The following is an 18,730-nucleotide window of genomic DNA, read 5'->3' as shown; positions in this document are numbered from 1 at the left end:
CCGACCAGATACTGCACCGGAGACGTTATGGATTCCACTGTTTCCACGGCTGAGCTCTTGGCAGCTGGGTCCTTCCTACACACCGGAGCGTGAAGTTCCTTCGAGATGAGAGAAACATAGTTGCTGCTGGCGGGTCGTATGATCCTCAGTGAGTAGCTCCACCCGGGAGTGAAGCAGTCCGGGCAAATAACTATTCTTTGCAGTATAATATAAGAAATCGTTTGTATAGTAACGGTGTTTCGAGCTGGAAGTTGGCAAAAAACTTGACCCGAGATTACTGCCACTGCAACAATATTGATGAAGGTATGATTCTTTATACCATTCTCTTAACATCGCTTAATGATTATTTTTAACATCATCGATGTTTGTTTTGACACCATCCCAAATCGAGATGGTCGGAGTTTCACCGACCGCAACCGCAAATTCCCATTCCTATTCGAAACGGATAGACAATACATGTAGACCATGCTTCATTAGAAAAATTATTCTGCAACACCAAACTTTTCTCTTTACGCTTGGTTTTCAGTCCGAACGAGTCACACATACACCCTAGTACATACTCCCCGCCGTTGGGGGCATCCCCGAAGGGCTGGGGATTTTGTTCCACCGCCCAGTCGTTGTCTAGCTTTTCTAATAAGTTGCTGATTTGTTGGCACGTTCAAAGAAGCAGATAATCTGTTTGGTTTAGAATATTCTTAACCATGTGCATGCAAGAATGAAATCTCTCAATATCTTCGATTTTTAGGTTTCGGTATGGTTTTCTGACTTAACAGTGGGAGGCGCGGTCCAAGGCCCCTGGGGATTGGATAGAGCGATCATTGAGATAAATGAGTATGAAACAACGAAGGATCTTTTTATTTTAATTAATTTAGAAATCAATTCAACTATATTTATTCTTTGGCTCAACCGCAAACCACAGATAGAGAGAAAAGTTTTTCTCCTTTTTTTTTTCGGGTGTAGAATCTTTTTTTTTGTTAGACAAGGAGGAGTTCTCTGACTCCTCTTCTATCCATATCGATGCCGAAAGGATCTTATAAAAAAAGCAAAACTGAATTATCAATTCGGAGCGTTATCCGACGCGACAAAATCCGCGATACCATAATCCTGGGCTTCTTCCGCTGACAGAAAAACGTCTCTTTCCATGTCTTCAGAAATCATCCATAGCGGTTTACCAGTTCTTTGTGCATAAACCCTGGTTATACAATCACGGAGTTTCGATACTTCTTCTGCTTCCATAACACACTCCCCTGCTTGTCCGTCATAATACGAACTAGCGGGTTGGTGAATCATTACCCTGATTGGGGTATAACCCAGGACTAGCCGTACGGGCAGTTATCTATGCATACGGCTATGCGTCGGGTGGGGTAAAACCGGTAGGCGGTGATATATTTCCAAGCGCTAGTCTCCTTACTCCATGCAAGAAAAAAAAAAAGATCTCTTGCGTTATTACAAAAATTTCCCTACCGGAACACTGTAATATGGTATGTACCATCCTTCTAAACATACTACGATGGTTCCGTTGCTTCTCATTCGAGCAATCCCAAGGTTTGCTATGTCTATCCCCGATGGGCGATAGAATCATTTTATTTCTACTGCTGATGAAGAAGAAGTCTGATCTTCTAAAACCACGAAGAATCAACAAAATATTCAGTTTATGACGCTAATATATATATATATTGATCTCCGTCGAATCTATCAAAAAAAGAGAGAGGTTTCTTTGATTCCTGTTACTATCTTGGCGATTTACTACTTCACTTTCGAATCTATGTCCGAAAAAAAGAATTACCAAGTATCGGATGCCATGCTATTGTTACCTAACCAGGCGAAGGCACAGTTTGATTTACTTTTTTTATGATAAAAATCATTGGCGCCAAGCGTGAGGTAGTGCTATACGTTTGGTAATTTCCCCCCCAGCCAAAATGGAAGATCCCATCGAAGCAGCTAGTCCCATACAAATGGTATGCACGTCCGGTACCACAAATTGCGTAGCATCATAAACAGACATTCCGGCTAAGACTGCCCCGCCGGGAGAATTCACATACAAAAAAATATCTTTGCCTTCGTCTTCCCCATTCAGGTACATCATGATACCGATTAGTTGATTAGCAATTTCATCATCTACCTGTTGACCCAAGAAAAGAAGTCTTTCCCGATAAAGCCGGTTGATCAGGATAGGTTTATGTGTCATGCACCCTCACCCCCCTCTGGAACCGTACGAGCGTCGCTAGAAGCATACGGCTCTGGTAGTTTGTACATGGTGGAGGCAGAAAAGAAAAAAAACTATTGCCTTTTTTCAGAAAGAGGAAAACTAGCATTTCTTGCTTACAACGCTCGTTGTGCAATGCAAGATGCCCACCATTTCAATTAAATTCCGGTTCAGATTTGTCTGTCTCATCCATCAAAAATCCTGAACTGACTCGTAACCGGCCTGTAGTAGGGATGAACTCGCCCGTCATTCAACCTCCTTCGCACCGGTGTCTTCCTGTTCGTGGTTGAGCTCTTTCCAGAATCTTTGGGTTCATTTTCTACTTCGGGGGGGGTCCGACCGTCACTCGTACGTATGGAACGAATTTTTTTACTTCCCCTCTTCTTCCTATTCCCACAACTAATGGATTCAGAAGTAATAGACTTTTCTGGAGTCTTGCTCATCCTACCTTCCATTCTGTAGCAGGTTCTGCTACGACCAAGCTTGGGACTCAGTCACCGGAGCCTGAATAACTTGTTTATTCTAACTAGCCATGGATTCCATTGGTAAATATCTCGTGAAAGTATTCATCACGTGTTTAACAACTGAGTGATAATTCAGTCTACTCCAAGTGAGATAGAGACATATCGATTGAGTGAAAGGTAATGGAGAGTAATTCCATGCAGCTCAACGCACCTGACGAGTCGTACTATACGTCAACCCAAACAGCATCCTCCTCCCCAGGTAGACGAAAGGGCACTTTTGGAACACCAATTGGCATGCAGAAATTACATTTTCTTTTTCTTTTTCTCTTACTATTTTCAATCCCATTTACTGAATCGGGAACGTAGAAACCGAAGCTGGCAAAAGTTCGTATCATATTATAACACACTTGATTAAGGCTTTGTGGTAAGTCGAAAAACCATCGATTTTCTGTATAATGAGAAAGTTTAAATATCTGGATGGGACCAATCTCTACATTGTTATATAAAGAAAGTAGATGCTAGAATATCAATGTCTTTCTCATTCCTATCAGGAAGATTTTTGGCCTCTCCAATACAACATAATTCGTTCGATCGAGTTGGTGGTGGGAGGGGGATGGATACGGGTGTCTACAAGCAAACGAAGAACGATATTTGTTTTAAGACCAAAATCACTCTAATCAAAAACCAACCGAGTTAGATATTTCAGAAAAATTTTGCTTTTTTGCTTCTTCGTAGTGCAAGCCTACATCACCGCGAGAAAATCATATAGCGTTTACTTATTTCCAATATCCAAGAAAGGGGTTTTTCACGGGTTTGCCTTGGTATCGCGTTCATACTGTCGTACTAAACGATCCTGGTCGTCTGATTTCCGTACATCTGATGCATACTGCTTTGGTTTCTGGCTGGGCGGGTTCAATGGCTCTTTACGAATTAGCAGTTTTCGATCCATCCGACCCTGTTCTTGATCCTATGTGGAGGCAGGGTATGTTTGTTATTCCGTTCATGACTCGTATTGGAATAACAAAATCGTGGGGAGGTTGGAGCATTACCGGAGATACTGTAAGTGATGCAGGTATCTGGAGCTACGAAGGCGTAGCCGCGGCCCACATCGTATTATCCGGTTTACTGTTTTTAGCTGCTATCTGGCACTGGGTCTACTGGGATTTGGATCTGTTTCGCGATGATCGCACAGGAAAACCATCCTTGGATTTACCTAAAATATTTGGGATTCACCTATTCCTTTCAGGAGTACTTTGTTTTGCTTTTGGAGCATTCCACGTAACCGGTTTATTTGGTCCCGGTATTTGGGTATCGGATCCCTATGGATTAACAGGAAAGGTGGAACCCGTAGATCCGGCTTGGGGAGCTGAAGGTTTTGACCCATTCGTTCCGGGAGGAATAGCTTCGCACCACATAGCTGCGGGAGTCCTAGGTATATTAGCCGGTCTATTTCACCTTAGTGTTCGTCCCCCACAACGATTGTATAAAGCTCTTCGTATGGGAAATGTCGAAACCGTATTATCTAGCAGTATCGCTGCAGTCTTTTTCGCCGCCTTCGTAGTTTCTGGAACCATGTGGTACGGTTCTGCCGCCACTCCAATCGAGTTGTTTGGCCCTACGCGTTACCAATGGGATCAGGGATATTTTCAACAAGAAATAGATCGACGAATCCGCTCTAGCAAGACTGAAAATCTGAGTCTATCCGAAGCTTGGTCTAAGATTCCAGAAAAATTAGCCTTTTACGATTACATTGGTAACAATCCGGCTAAAGGTGGATTATTCAGAGCAGGTGCAATGGACAACGGCGATGGTATAGCTGTAGGTTGGTTAGGCCACGCTATCTTCAAAGATAAGGGGGGTCGTGAGTTGTTCGTACGCCGGATGCCCACCTTCTTCGAAACATTTCCAGTAGTCTTGGTAGATGGCGAAGGCATCGTAAGAGCCGACGTGCCATTCAGACGAGCGGAATCTAAATATAGTGTTGAGCAAGTAGGCGTAACTGTAGAATTTAACGGCGGTGAACTAGATGGCGCTAGCTTTAGCGATCCCGCTACGGTAAAGAAATACGCAAGACGCGCCCAATTGGGTGAAATTTTTGAATTTGATCGCGCTACTCTGAAATCAGATGGTGTTTTTAGAAGTAGTCCTAGGGGGTGGTTTACTTTCGGTCACGCCACATTTGCTCTACTCTTTTTCTTTGGTCATATCTGGCATGGTGCAAGAACCCTCTTCAGAGACGTTTTTGCTGGTATTGATCCCGACCTAGACGCTCAGGTCGAATTTGGAGCATTCCAGAAGTTGGGGGATCCAAGTACCAAGAGACAAGCTGTTTGAGTGGAAAATTCTTTGAAAAATCGGGTCCGGTAGGATTTTTCAAGGGAGTTCTTTTTCTTGCAAGGTGATATTACTAATAAGATAGAGAAAGGATTAAGTAGATAGATAATTTATCTCAAAATAAGTATGAAAGATATCTTCAAAAAACTACTTTACGGTCGGTCGAATCCATGGAAGCACTGGTTTATACATTTCTACTGGTAGCCACTCTGGGTATAATTTTTTTCTCCATTTTTTTTCGGGAACCACCCAAGCTGCCCACCAAGGAAAAGTGACATTCTATTCTTAGATACTCAAAAACCAACATAAGAAGTACTTGTCTTCGTTACTGGCATCGGCGGACTCATGGAAGGAGTAGGGCTAGTTGGAGACCTTCCTCGGTTGTTTTTTCCGGGAAGGTCTCTCAGTCTAACTAATCTTCATGTTCCTCAAAGGGGTCTCTGAGCTCTTCGGAGGGTTGACCGAAGGCAGTATACAAAGCGTGACCGGTGAAGCTGACGAGTGAACAAGATGTAAAGATAGCGACCGAAGTTGCAGTTTCCGTTGCTGTATAACCTAAGAAATATTAATTCCCATGAGATATAATAGTATACAAAGTCAGTAAATTTCAATCGATTGAATAAGCTCTATGGCTACCAATTTTGTTGATGATACTCCCAAGGGTAAACCCCGGGTTAGTCTCTTAGGAATAATTTTGAAGCCACTTAACTCAGAATATGGTAAAGTGGCCCCTGGTTGGGGAACTACCCCTCTAATGGGATTCTTCATGGCCTTATTTGCTGTATTCTTAGTTATCATTTTGGAAATTTACAACTCATCTGTTCTTTTGGATGGTATTCCGATAAGTTGGTAGGAGAGAGAGGGTGGGTTAGTGCATTGGAACCCACCGCCGCAATAGCCGGGGGTTCCCGGATGAAGACTTCAGAGGAGTCAGAAAGGTAGTTAAATTGTGCGAATAATCCCCTGAAAGATTTTGATATGGGTGTGTGACTCGCAGCAACCAGTCTGGTTCAATGAATAGATATTCTTTTGTTGAAGAAATAAAAAGATAACTACTTTTTTTTCTTCAACAAAATAGTAGTTGTCTTGCTGGGTAGCAGTTTGATTATTAGCACCCAGAGCGCAAGAAACTAGATATTGCTTGGTAGGGTTCGAACTACGATTAATCCGTACCAATCTACCTTTAAACTTCGTAACAAAAAAGTAAATCGATGCCAGGTACGTAACATCGACGCTCGATCAACGAATTGCGAAGAAGTGAACTATCTTTCAATCGAAAATATACGGTAGTGGGGTAAAACGATCATAATCACGCAATTTGTCTATTGTTTCACAAATTTATGCCGTGGTCGGAGAATTCTTGCCCATCAGGTTTTCTCACCTTTGAAAAGAAGGATTTACCGGAGTATAGTAGAGATCCAAGGTTCGTAGATGCTCGGACAATCAGATTGGAACGAGAAAAAAAAAAATAGATATATATATCCATTGATTTCTCCTTATTAATTAAGTATAGATCCAGCGATAAGATAAAGAGTTTTCCCGAGATGCTAGTCATAATCATTCCTTGCCTGAATGAAAAATAAAAGCTAACGCGGGATTGAGGCAAAACATATTTTTGAGGTTTACGATGCAATGATCACGTCTCCGTTTCTTCTATCTTAAAAGCATTTAATGAAAAAAAAAAGATGAAGACCTTTTCTCATTCTATCTTCATATCAAGTGACTATTTAATTAAAAGAATGGACGATTACTCAAATATCTTTGTTTAAGCTGTGTGAGAGCAAAACCTCACGTACGGTTTACAGAGGGGGAGTTGAAAAAAAAAAGCTTACCCACCTCGATAAGGTATACGATTGGTTTGAAGAGCGCCTTGAAATTCAGGCAATTGCTGATGATATTACTAGTAAATATGTTCCTCCTCACGTGAACATATTCTATTGTTTGGGGGGAATTACGTTGACTCGCTTTTCAGTCCAGGTAGCCACCGGTTTTGCCACGACTTCTTATTATCGCCCGACCGTTACAGAAGCTTTTTCTTCGGTTGAATATATAATGACTGAAGTCAATTTTGGATGGCTGATTCGATCTGTCCATCGATGGTCAGCGAGTATGATGGTTCCAATGATGATTCCGCATGTATCTCGTGTATATCTTACAGGAGGATTCAAAAAACCCCGTGAATTGACTTGGGTTACTGGTGTAATTCTGGCTGTACTAACTGTATCTTTTGGTGTGACTGGGTATTCTTCACCCTGGGATCAGATTGGTTATTGGGCAGTTAAGATAGTAACTGGTGTACCCGAAGCTATTCCTCTAATAGGATCTTCATCGGTAGAGTTGTCGCGAGGAAGTGTAAGTGTAGGTCAATCCACACTGACTCGTTTTTATAGTTTGCATACCTTCGTATTGCCGCTACTTACTGCCGTTTCTATGCTAACGCATTTCCTGATGATCCGTAAACAAGGCATTTCGGGTCCTCTTTAGCACTTACAGAAAAATTCTATTGATTCCTGAGTCATCAAAGAAGGACCTTAATTTATAATTCTTTACAAGGTTGCTATTCCATTGCCGCTGGTGCTTATCACTGAAATAGATGAAGAGTTATCTATCGGATTTGATTCCTGTATTAGACTATAGGGATAAACAGATTGAAGCGTTGAAGGAAAAAATTTGGATTATGGGAGTGTGTGACTTGTTCCGAAACGCGCAGGCTACGCAGCTACCGAGTAGAATGCTGCTACAACCCCAAAAGTTTTTGTTTCTCTTCCAGCTTTTCCTAGTTTAAGTACTAGGATTTGAAACTCGGATAGATTTAAGATTCTCTCTACTTAGTCAGGAGAGATCTTTGTGGGACTCTCCCCATGATCGGGTTTAAGAGGCTCCGTGAAACCCTACTTATATACATACCCAATCGGGTTCTTTATGAGTCTAAAGCATTACGGTTTTTAGGACGCATACATTCCCCCCGCACCCAAATACAAAAAAATTACCCATAAAAAAAGAACTATTTTATGGCTCAACCGTCGGGGTAAAAAAATGATCCAAAGGGAGGAGATATAGTCAAAATTGTAACAAGTTAAGATCCTATACCTTTTAGATTAGAGTTCGCAAGCGCATCAGCGATGAAGCGATACACGATGTATGGGATAAGAGATAATCCAAGAAGCTTCCTCATTAATTTATTAGGCTGACTTGGGTCATAAGCCACTCCACGAAATCATTGTTTTCTGTGTTCCTCTATAAGATCCCCCTCCTTTGAGGAAGAGGTACTCAAATTACTAGGAAATACAAAACTTTATAAAAGTGAAATTCTTGTGGAGTAATATACCTAAAGATTCGCTCGAGCCGTATGAGAAGAAACTCTCATGTTCGATTCTGATGGGGGGATAGAATGTCCATCCCAATAACAAAGAAACCTGACCTGAATGATCCTGTTTTGAGAGCGAAATTAGCTAAGGGTACGGGACACAACTATTACGGAGAACCCGCTTGGCCCAACGATCTTTTACATATATTTCCTGTCGTAATCTTAGGAACAATTGCTTGTACCGTGGGTTTAGCAGTTCTAGAACCATCAATGATTGGTGAACCGGCAAATCCTTTTGCAACTCCTTTGGAAATATCACCTGAGTGGTATTTTTTTCCCGTGTTCCAAATACTCCGTACAGTTCCGAATAAATTATTAGGTGTACTTTTGATGGCGGCCGTACCCGCAGGTTTGTTAACAGTACCCTTCATTGAGAATGTTAATAAATTTCAAAATCCGTTTCGACGTCCGGTAGCTACAACAGTTTTTGTTATTGGTACTGCGGTTGCTGTTTGGTTAGGCATAGGAGCAACTCTACCAATTGATGGATCTTTAACTTTGGGATTATTTCAAAATTAGAACCCTACTAGTTCATTGACATGCACACAGAAAATCTAGGGAGTGATTGTTACACCACAACATCTCCCTAGACTTGTTGTTTTTTTATAAGCAACTACTAAAATTTCGAAATGGTTCTATTATTTATTCTATTTCTTATTTGACAACTAATTATACGTATACGACGACCAAAGCCGTATAACCGCTTTTTTCCGCATCCCCTTCTTGTCTGTCTATGCAAAAAAAAATTCATTACTTAGCCGCTTTCATTATTGATAAAGAGCCACAGCGGGCAAGCGATGGGCTGGCCCACAACACCACAACACAAGGAGTACGATTCTGAGAAAAGACCTTTTATTCCTAATCCACGCGCACCTTGCTACTGGGTAATTCTGCGGCGAAACGTTCCCACGAAGCTTTTGAAACCTGATCTACGGATTTTTTTCCAAAACTCTTTAGTTTAAGCAAATCATCCCGACTATAGTTAAGTAAATCATTTATTGTATGTATCTCAGCCCGTTTAAGACAATTAAAAGCCCTAGCAGGTGATTCCAGTTGATCAATGAATGTATTTGTAAGAACTTCTCTCGATTTTCCCACACTATCCAGTTGTAAAGATGATTTGGCTAAGTCCGAAGAATTCTGAATATTACCGAGGTGGGCGATATTAGAATCTCTCACGTGCAAAAAATTTTTTAATAAATAGATTAGTTTTTTAGATGCCTTACATAGAGCTTCTTCGGGGGTCGGACTACCATTAGTCCATATTTCCATGAATGAGATCTCTCGCATTTCCACACCATTCTCAAACGGATGGACACTATAATTTACGTTTCGGACAGGCATAGGTATAGCACCAACAGGGAATTCTCCTTCTTGGTATCCTTTAAAATCTTCTGTACGATATCCACAAACATTCTCGATCTTCGATTCAATGTTTAGAGATATTGGTTGGACGATAGTAACTATGTATTGTGAATCATCAATAATCTTGACGGAAGGCGGTAGCAAAATGTCACCAGCGGTTACTTTCTTGGGACCAGTTACAGACAAAAAAGCTTTTTGCGCTTCATTGGATTCATTTCTAAGCGTAGTTCCTTTCAGATTGACTAAAACATCATGTATTGTCTCTTAAATACCCGTCATTGTGGAATACTCGTGAGCAACTCCCTCAGATTTTGCACTTGTTGTACCTGCTCCTCCAACTTCTTCTGGCGGGGCTCTACGCATGGCAATTCCCACAGTACTTGCTTGACCCTTTTCAAAGGGGGAAACGACGAATCGGCCGTGATGAAGACGCTTACTTTCCGTCCTGAATTCAACACATTTCCATTGAATTGCCTGGGTAGAGGTCAATGTTTCGTCCTTAAGCATGAAAAAACCCCTGTTCGTTTAATACGACCAGTAGTTAGACACGTCTTTTTCTGGGAGGTCTACATCCGTTGTATGGCATGGGAGTCACATCACGTACGAAACTAAGAGTTATACCGCTTCTGCGGATAGCTCGTAGAGCGGTATCCCTCCCTGGACCCGGCCCGCTCGTCATTACCTCCGCCTGTTTCATACCCCGATCCATTGACGCGCGGATGGCATTCTCCGCTGCAGCCTGGGCAGCAAATGGTGTACTCTTGCGGGTACCCTTGAATCCGGAAGCACCAGCAGAACACCAAAGAATTACTTATCCTCGAACATCCGTAACTGTAATAGTGGTATTATTAAAACTCGCTTGAATATGAATAATTCCTTTCTGGACTCCGCGTTTACCTTTGCGGAGACGAGCTTTTTTCAGAGTCGTTTTTGATGTAGTTGATTGATTGTTCATTATGGAAGGCTTTTACTAAAAATATCTATCTGTTTGAATATCGTCAGTTTATAAACTACCCCTGCCTCTGCTTATGCTTTGGGTTTTGACAGATTACCATGATTCGTCTACGTCTGCGAATGAGTCTACATTTCTCACATATTTTTCGAATAGAGGCACGAATTTTCGTAACTGTAGCCTTAAATTGAAATTGGTTGAATCTTTGGATCTCAAACTATCTTTCCTTTTTTATCCCGCAAATTCTTGTACTACAAAAACATTAGAAAATAATGAGGTTAAGCATAATAGCTATAACCAATTTTTGTTAGGTACCGTTCGTTTGTCTATTTCTGAGACGATAGGTGGTACATCCTTTAGTAAGATCATAGGGACTCAATTCCACCCTCACTCTATCCCCAGGCAATATTCTTATATAGTTACGTCAGATCTTTCCCGATATGTGAGTCGATACGTGGCACCCATTATCTGAATACACTCTAAACATCGCATTAGGAAGTGATTCTGTAACTGTACCTTCCATGTCAATAAGATTTTGTTTTTTTATCGTTCAAGAGAAATAAGCCTCCCATCTTATCGACGGATCTTTTTTAGAATATTATTCCGGATTCGTTTGCCAATGCGAATACCCAAATCCCCTTGAGGCGTGACTATTCCATCAAGCAACCGTCCGTTGAAGGAATGTTTTACCAACTACCAAACGTGACACAAAATCTCTCCGCCAACTTTTTTTCGTCTAGCTTCTCGGTCGGTCAAAAGCCCGTAGGATGTTGGTAGAATTACAATTCCCATACCTCCTAATATTTTTGGAATTCCCCGATGATCCGAATATACTTTCAATCCAGGTTTGCTAATACGTTTGATTATCGTAATACATGGCTCCCTTTTTTTACCCTAATACTTCAGACTCACATCCAGAAATTCTTTCATGTTTTCGGTGTGTTCGGCAATCCCTTTAACAAAACCTTCTTCTAACAGGGTTCTTCCGATACGTCTAGTCATTCTGGTAGCAGGCACTCTTATTGTCGCTTTCCTTCTCATATTAGCATTTCGTATAGCAGTGATTGCGGTAGAAACGGTATCGTTAGTCGTGAGATGCCGATCAATAGTTATTAACATTAAAATTATTCCTTTTTAGGAATCTAATATTACTATATATATATCTTTTTTTATTGTCACAAGCTTCGACACATATATATATGTCGAAGCTTAGGCAAGCAATTGTGGTAATAACTGGTAAATGACTAATGTCCTATTATTGCTGTTTATAACACTTCTGGAGCTAGTGAAACTATTCTGGCAGAATCATACTCTCTCAATTCCCTAGCTACTGGACCAAAAATTCGAGTTCCTCTAGGATTTCCTTCCTGATTCACAATAACAGCTGCGTTGCCATCAAATCTGAGAATCATTCCATTATCTCGTTTCATTTCCCTACGAGTTCGGACCACCACTGCTCTAACTACTTCCGACCTTTTCAGAGGCATATTGGGTACTGCCTCTTTCACCACAGCTATGATGATGTCACCTACGTTTGCATATTTGCGGTTACCGGTACCTAGAACTCGAATACACATTAATTTCCGGGCTCCGCTATTGTCTGCTACGTCCAAATAACTTTGAGTCTGAATCATTTGTTGATCAGGAAATTTTATATATTTTTTAAGAGGAGAGAAAGAAAAGGAAAAGAAAGAAAAAGTGGGGGGGCTGAAAAGAAAGAGGAAGACAAAAGAAGTCTGTTTATCTCTAGAAATTTATATAGCTATCTCTATCTATATAACTTTTTATATCTATATAGATCAATATCTTGTTTTTGGGGGGTTTCAATAAAAAAAGGTTTTCTGATGCTGTCATGTACATCAAAAATTTTTTTCTTTTTTTTTTTAGTGACAATGAGATCGATTGTTGATCTAATACCGATCACAGGCAGTGTCCGTCGCAAAAACAACCGTTACTTTCATTTTTTAGTTGTCGAATTCTCCTTGTTCTAGCATATATTTATTTTTTTTTTTTTACTTTAACAGCGAATATCGATAGTAGTTATCAGATTAGGGTATTCTTTTCAAATTAATCGACTTAGTATCAAAATCCAACCGTAGTCACTATTCGGGTCGATATAGGCATCTTGTGAGCAGCAATTTCCATAGCGGCTCTTGCTATCTCTTCCGACACTCCACCCGATTCATAGATTATTCGGCCTGGCTTGACTACGGATACCCAATACTCTGGAGATCCTTTGCCTGATCCCATGCGTGTTTCAGCAGGTCTCATGGTGATTGGTTTGTCGGGAAAAACTCGTATCCATAGTTTACCGCCACGGCGAGCATACCTCGTTATTGCCCTTCTTCCCGCTTCTATTTGTCTTGCTGTAATCCATGCCGGTTCGAGAGCTTGGAGAGCAAACTTTCCAAAAGATATTTTATTACCGCGATTGGTAATTCCTTTCAATCTTCCTCTATGTTGTTTACGGAATTTTGTTCGTTTGGGGTTACGGTCGATGGCAATGAAATCTTTCCATCTCTGATACGAAACCGGGCATGGGGATCTCTTCCCAACCGGCTCCTCATGAATTTGATACCATTCCTTCTTCTACTTCTCTTTTAGTCCCCTCCTCTTTTCTCTTACTTCAACTCTTCCTATATGAGATTCGTTTCTTTTTAGTGGTGAAGAAAAATCCTAAAAATGTTTTATTCCTATCAAATGTATCCATCACGCCTACCTACAATTTTTTTTATGTTAGAGATGGATAGTTCTTTTTTGGTACTGAATCCACGGGCGAAAATGAGCTCAAAATGTTCTCTTTTGTTTTCAAACAAAGAAAAAATAGTCAATTTCCATTCAACGAAAGACAGGCTTCTTCCGCCACCCTATCTCCCAAATCTACTCGATGTCTGAATCCGATTCAGAAGTCTCCTCGTTCTTTCAGTCTCTTCAGAAAAACGTTTGGGTTCACCTCGGCGACGGAGCCCATTCCAATACCTAACTCGATGGGTCGTTCTTGTCAGCGCTCACCGAACTTGGGGCTCTTACGTAGCATCGTGATAATAATGCTATATCACATAGCTTTTCGGGAGTTTATTGGTTAACCATACGATCTCAAGGAGAATCAATTTGTAAAGTGTCTTCTCCTTAATATCCATGGTATAGATTCCGGCTTCGCGTGAGAGGGCTATAATCCCCTGCGCGTGGAACTTTATTTCACACAAGTTCGTCCCGTACTTAACGTTTCGGAAGCCCAGACTATTCTTTTCTTAACGGAGCAATATTTTAACTATGGGTAGAGAGATTTTGTTTGAACGAGTCGCACACTAAGCATAGCAAAGATTTCTCGAAAAAAAGAAAATGAAGGAAAAGAAAAGATTCAATTTTTGTGTTAAATCCAGAATGGAATGAAGTTGTTATGGGTTCCGACTTCATCGGCTGTAAGAGTAAGACGAGGTTTTTTTTTTATTCAGTATCCTGAAATATCCAAATCTTTATACCTAAAACCCCATAAATTGTTTGAGCTGAATAGTGACAGTATTTTATACGTGCTCTGATTGTTTGGAGAGGTACTCTACCTTCTCTAGCCCACTCGACTCGAGCCATTTCACTTCCATTGAGACGTCCTGCTATTTGTATCTTAATACCCTTATTACTAGTCCTTCCAACCGACTCGATAGCCCTTTTCATCGTCCTTCGAAAAGCAACTCTATTTCTTAATTGTGAAGCAACGTGTTCCGCTAGGATCTTTGGTTCCCCGTACGGTTGAATAACGTTATTTAGAGTTATTCGAAGTTTTCGATCTCCAATACCTAGCATAGTATCTACATCACGTTTCAACTGATCAATCTTTAGACTATGTTCTTCTATCAATAAATCGGGAAATCCGGTATTTATTTCAATTTTAATAAGATCCGTTTCTCGTTGAATCTCTATATGCCCGATTCCGCCATAGTTTGAGGAGTCTTTCAAACTCCCTTCCACGTATTTTTCAATTAAGGTGCGTATCCTTCTATCTTCCTCAAGGAATTTTGGATAATCTTCCATTTGTGCAAACCAATAAGAAAAATACTTCTGGTTTACACCGAGTCGAAAGCCGAGTGGATGAATTTTTCGTCCCGTACATTTATACTTATTCCCCGACTTAATATTAAATAAGTTTCTTTCTAAAAAAAGATTCTCTTTCAATTTTGTTGACGCATCTCCAAAACTGATTACTTTGTCTACATTGAAAATTTAAGTCCCCTCTTTCTCTTTAAGCGACCTCAAATTCGACTTAATAGTTATTCGACACGTGGGTTTCCTTATAGGATAACCACGACCCTGAGCCCGGGGTCGAAACCTCTTGAGGTAAGTGGAATTATCTACTCGGATTTCACTAATGAACAGGTTGGTTTTCTTGAATCCCAGATTACTAGTAGCGTTTGCCGCTGCGGAAAGGACCAATTGTGATATCATATAACATGCTTTGTAAGGCATAAATTCAGGTGATACAAGTGCTTCTTCATATGAACAACCTTGGATTTGCTCGGCGACACGCCGCACCTTAGCAGCTGACATACGAATATTCTTTGCTGAAGCTTGCGCTCCTACATTTGATCTTCTTTCATTCTCCATAGAAAGTGATTTCCTAATCATCTGCGAGATCCTTTGTCACTTTTAGCATGTCCCCGAAAATTTCGGGTAGGTGCAAATTCTCCCAGTTTGTGACCTACCATACGATCAGTTACATAGATCGGTAAGTGTTCCCGCCCATTGTGAACAGCAATAGTATGACCGATCATGATGGGGACTATTGCAGAGGCGCGAGACCAAGTTATTACTAACTTTTTTTCTCTCCGCACATTAAGATTTTCAATCTCTCTTATTAAGTGATTGGCTACAAAAGGACCTTTTTTTGATGAACGTGCCGTAACTAACTACCCTCCTGCTTGGTATCCCCACCTGTCAACCACTTTTGCGGCGGCGAAGTATAAATGGGTTACTGTATTTCTTTGTTTTCCTGGTTCTTTTACCTAGTGTAGTATATCCCCAAGGTGTTGATGGGTTTTTCCTACCAATCGATGTCCTACCCTCCCCCCCTCCGTGTGGATGATCCACAGGGTTCATAGCTGCACCTCGCACCGTAGGACGTCTACCTAACCAGCGTGTAGATCCAGCCTTTCCTAAGCCTTTACTATTGGTGTCGGTATTTCCAACGCGCCCTACACTTGCTAAACGATTTTGAGGTATTAAACGAATTTCGCCAGAAGGTAGTCTCAATGTAGCTAATCTCCCTTCCTTGGCTACTACCTTTGCTGCTGCACCAGCTGCTCTGACCAATTGTCCGCCTTTCCCAGGTTTTAACTCGATATTATGTATGGTGGTACCCAAAGGAATCTTGGTTGAAGTAGATCCCTTACTCTCATTCTATATTAAAAAAGGAAAAAGAGATCTCTTCCCAAACCGTACAAGCCTATTTCGAGGCATACGGCTTTCTAGATATGCAGAATATGCAGAAGGAGCTAGTTTTTCCCGCTAGTGCTAGGCAAGACTCCTAGAATCATCCCCAAACAAAGAAAAAGTTTTGGTTCTGTGTCTATTCATATCCCAGGCTTCTCCGCCGGCATCTGGCTTTTTTTACAAGTCAGCAACAGAATTGATGACTTCATTGATTCGCGCTAACATTTTTAAAAATGTAATGGATAACTTAGGAAATTTTTTTTTTAGCTTCGGATCCAACTTCTGTCCAACAAAAGCCCTTTTTTGTTTTTCTCACTATGTAGCTTCGGTAGTGCCTCTAACCTTCACACCGAATGTCGTGAATTACCCGTGTTTCACGTAAATTGGGTACGTACGGGGAGCGCCTCTAGTTTCTCTCATGAGAATATCCAAATATTTCCATATTATCATACCTAAAAAAAGTATATATATATATATATTTTATTATACTTATTTATCACCCGCTACTGTCCCTTCTCAGTCTTTAGTCGCTCCAATAAGGTTTATTCAAATACTTTTTTTTGAATTAGTGGTAGGTTGGTGGGATCAGCTTATATCCCAATCGACCAGTCTCAGAAAACGCGAATCAATTATTCAAATCGCACTCAGAGGTAAGGCATTCCCGGTCGAAATAGACGCGTCAGGGCCAGATATTAGTATATCTCCAACCTCCATTCCTCGCGCGTACAACACATATCTTTTTTCACCATCTATGTAGTTAATTAAACAAATATATGCATTTCGATTCGGATCGTATTCTACACTTGCTACTTTTCCAAAAACACCAACCTTGTTTCGTTTAAAATCGATTCTACGGTATAAACGTTTATGACCTCCTCCCCTGTGTCTGATGGTGATGACTCCTCTACTATTCCGTCCACTTCTAGATACATTACGGCAGGTCAACATCTTTTCGGGTTCTGACCTTGTTATTTCGATGAAACGTGAAACAGCTCGATTACGCGTGCCGGGTGTATATGCCTTAAAAAATCATATAGCCATACTTATTCTTCCTCTTTTTGATCGTTAGCAACAACATTTTTTTAGTTGAAAAATAATGGGATAGAATATTGATCTTGGAGTGTAACAATCATTCGTTTTCGACGCGTGTAACTTGGAAATCCCATCCTATTTGTCTTTTTTTGTTTCTTCTTTGTGCCAGGTAATCAAAGACTATTAATGCCTCTCACTTCGACGTTGAAGAAAAGTTCAACCCACTTCTTCATCTCAACCTTTGTTATTTCTGGATCTACATCAAAAGTGTATTGGTTGTTCTGTAACAAACGAATAGATTTCCCAGTAAGTACTTGATTTTTCAATTTATCCGTAGTATCTCCCTTGCCGTTCCTTTATTCTCTTTTTCTCTCCTTTAATAGTTCCTGTATAGTCTACAAAATTGAAAAGGTTAAAAATACACATTAATTTTATCTAATTATTCTATTCTAGAATATTTCTATATCTACTATTCTTACTTTCTTTTTTTCTGTTTGCATCCAACAGGAGTTGAACCTGTGAATTCGCCAATTATGAGTTGGGTGCTTTAACCGTTCAGCCATGGATTAAGTAATATCAATTATACACAAAAAAAAGATTTGTTTGTATGAAAAGCAATCGTCCCAACTAGTCTGCTTCTGCAACGCAACAATGCGACGAAACCTTTTATATCTTCTTCGGGAATCGATCCTGATATTCTCCCATTGGCTCGTTTTTGCGTCTTCGCACCCAGAATCGCTCGCTTGCTGGGAGGACGATCACTCGCCCATCCCGGAGGAGATATAAGTACTTTTCCGCACGAGCCACGATCGGGGCCCATGCTGCTACATCCTAAGTATCTAGGCGGAAAAAAGGCTTTTTCTTCATCGGTACTACTATTCCGAAGAAAAGATTTACTCGCGAGAGAGGCGTGGGCTTGCTTGTCAGATCGTGAGAAAATCCTATGCAAGGAGAGAGAATTGATTGATAACCCCCTTGGGAATGATTGATTGTAGGCGAGGAGGGAATCAAATCCCATAGAATATTTTCGGGCAGGATAAATGAAGGTCTTGCCGCGGAGAGGCAACGAGTGAGTGATGGAGAAAGTCCAGGGGCTTTCCCCAAACCCGAAGAGAGCCTTCCAGTCGATTTGGGAAGGAAAAAATGGAATTTCGGTGTCGGTTCGGCTTTGTTTAACAGGCACGTATGTGTATCCGTAGAATTGAATGAACTATTCGTACTACAAGAAAAGAAAACATGAACGTAAGATGGACTGTCAAATTCTATGTAGTTAGAGCTTTTTGGACATGAGGACGTGAACGGGTGAAGGACCGAAAATATCATCAACCCCCCTCTGGTGTCTGGTGAGAAACCACCAGATACTTGCAATCCTCATTAATTACAATCTTTCTAATAAGTGTTAAAGTTTCATCTAAAAATAGATGAATATAAAGCCCCTATCTCTTCTTTCTATTGTGGTCAATCACTGATGAATCGAATCGGGGATCAAGCTCTGCTCAGCTTTCTTCCTTTGGTCCACACCCGAGAAGAAATTAAACGTCGACTCCCACCCAGGATATAAGGGACATTTCGGGGATGATTGGTTT

The sequence above is a fragment of the Azolla caroliniana genome, unplaced genomic scaffold (genome assembly GCF_043228905.1).
Source record: "Azolla caroliniana isolate FFs.n. ecotype wild unplaced genomic scaffold, voAzoCaro1.0.p SCAF_73, whole genome shotgun sequence".
NCBI classification, from domain to species: domain Eukaryota; kingdom Viridiplantae; phylum Streptophyta; class Polypodiopsida; order Salviniales; family Salviniaceae; genus Azolla; species Azolla caroliniana.
Note: the sequence above shows the minus strand (reverse complement) of the source record.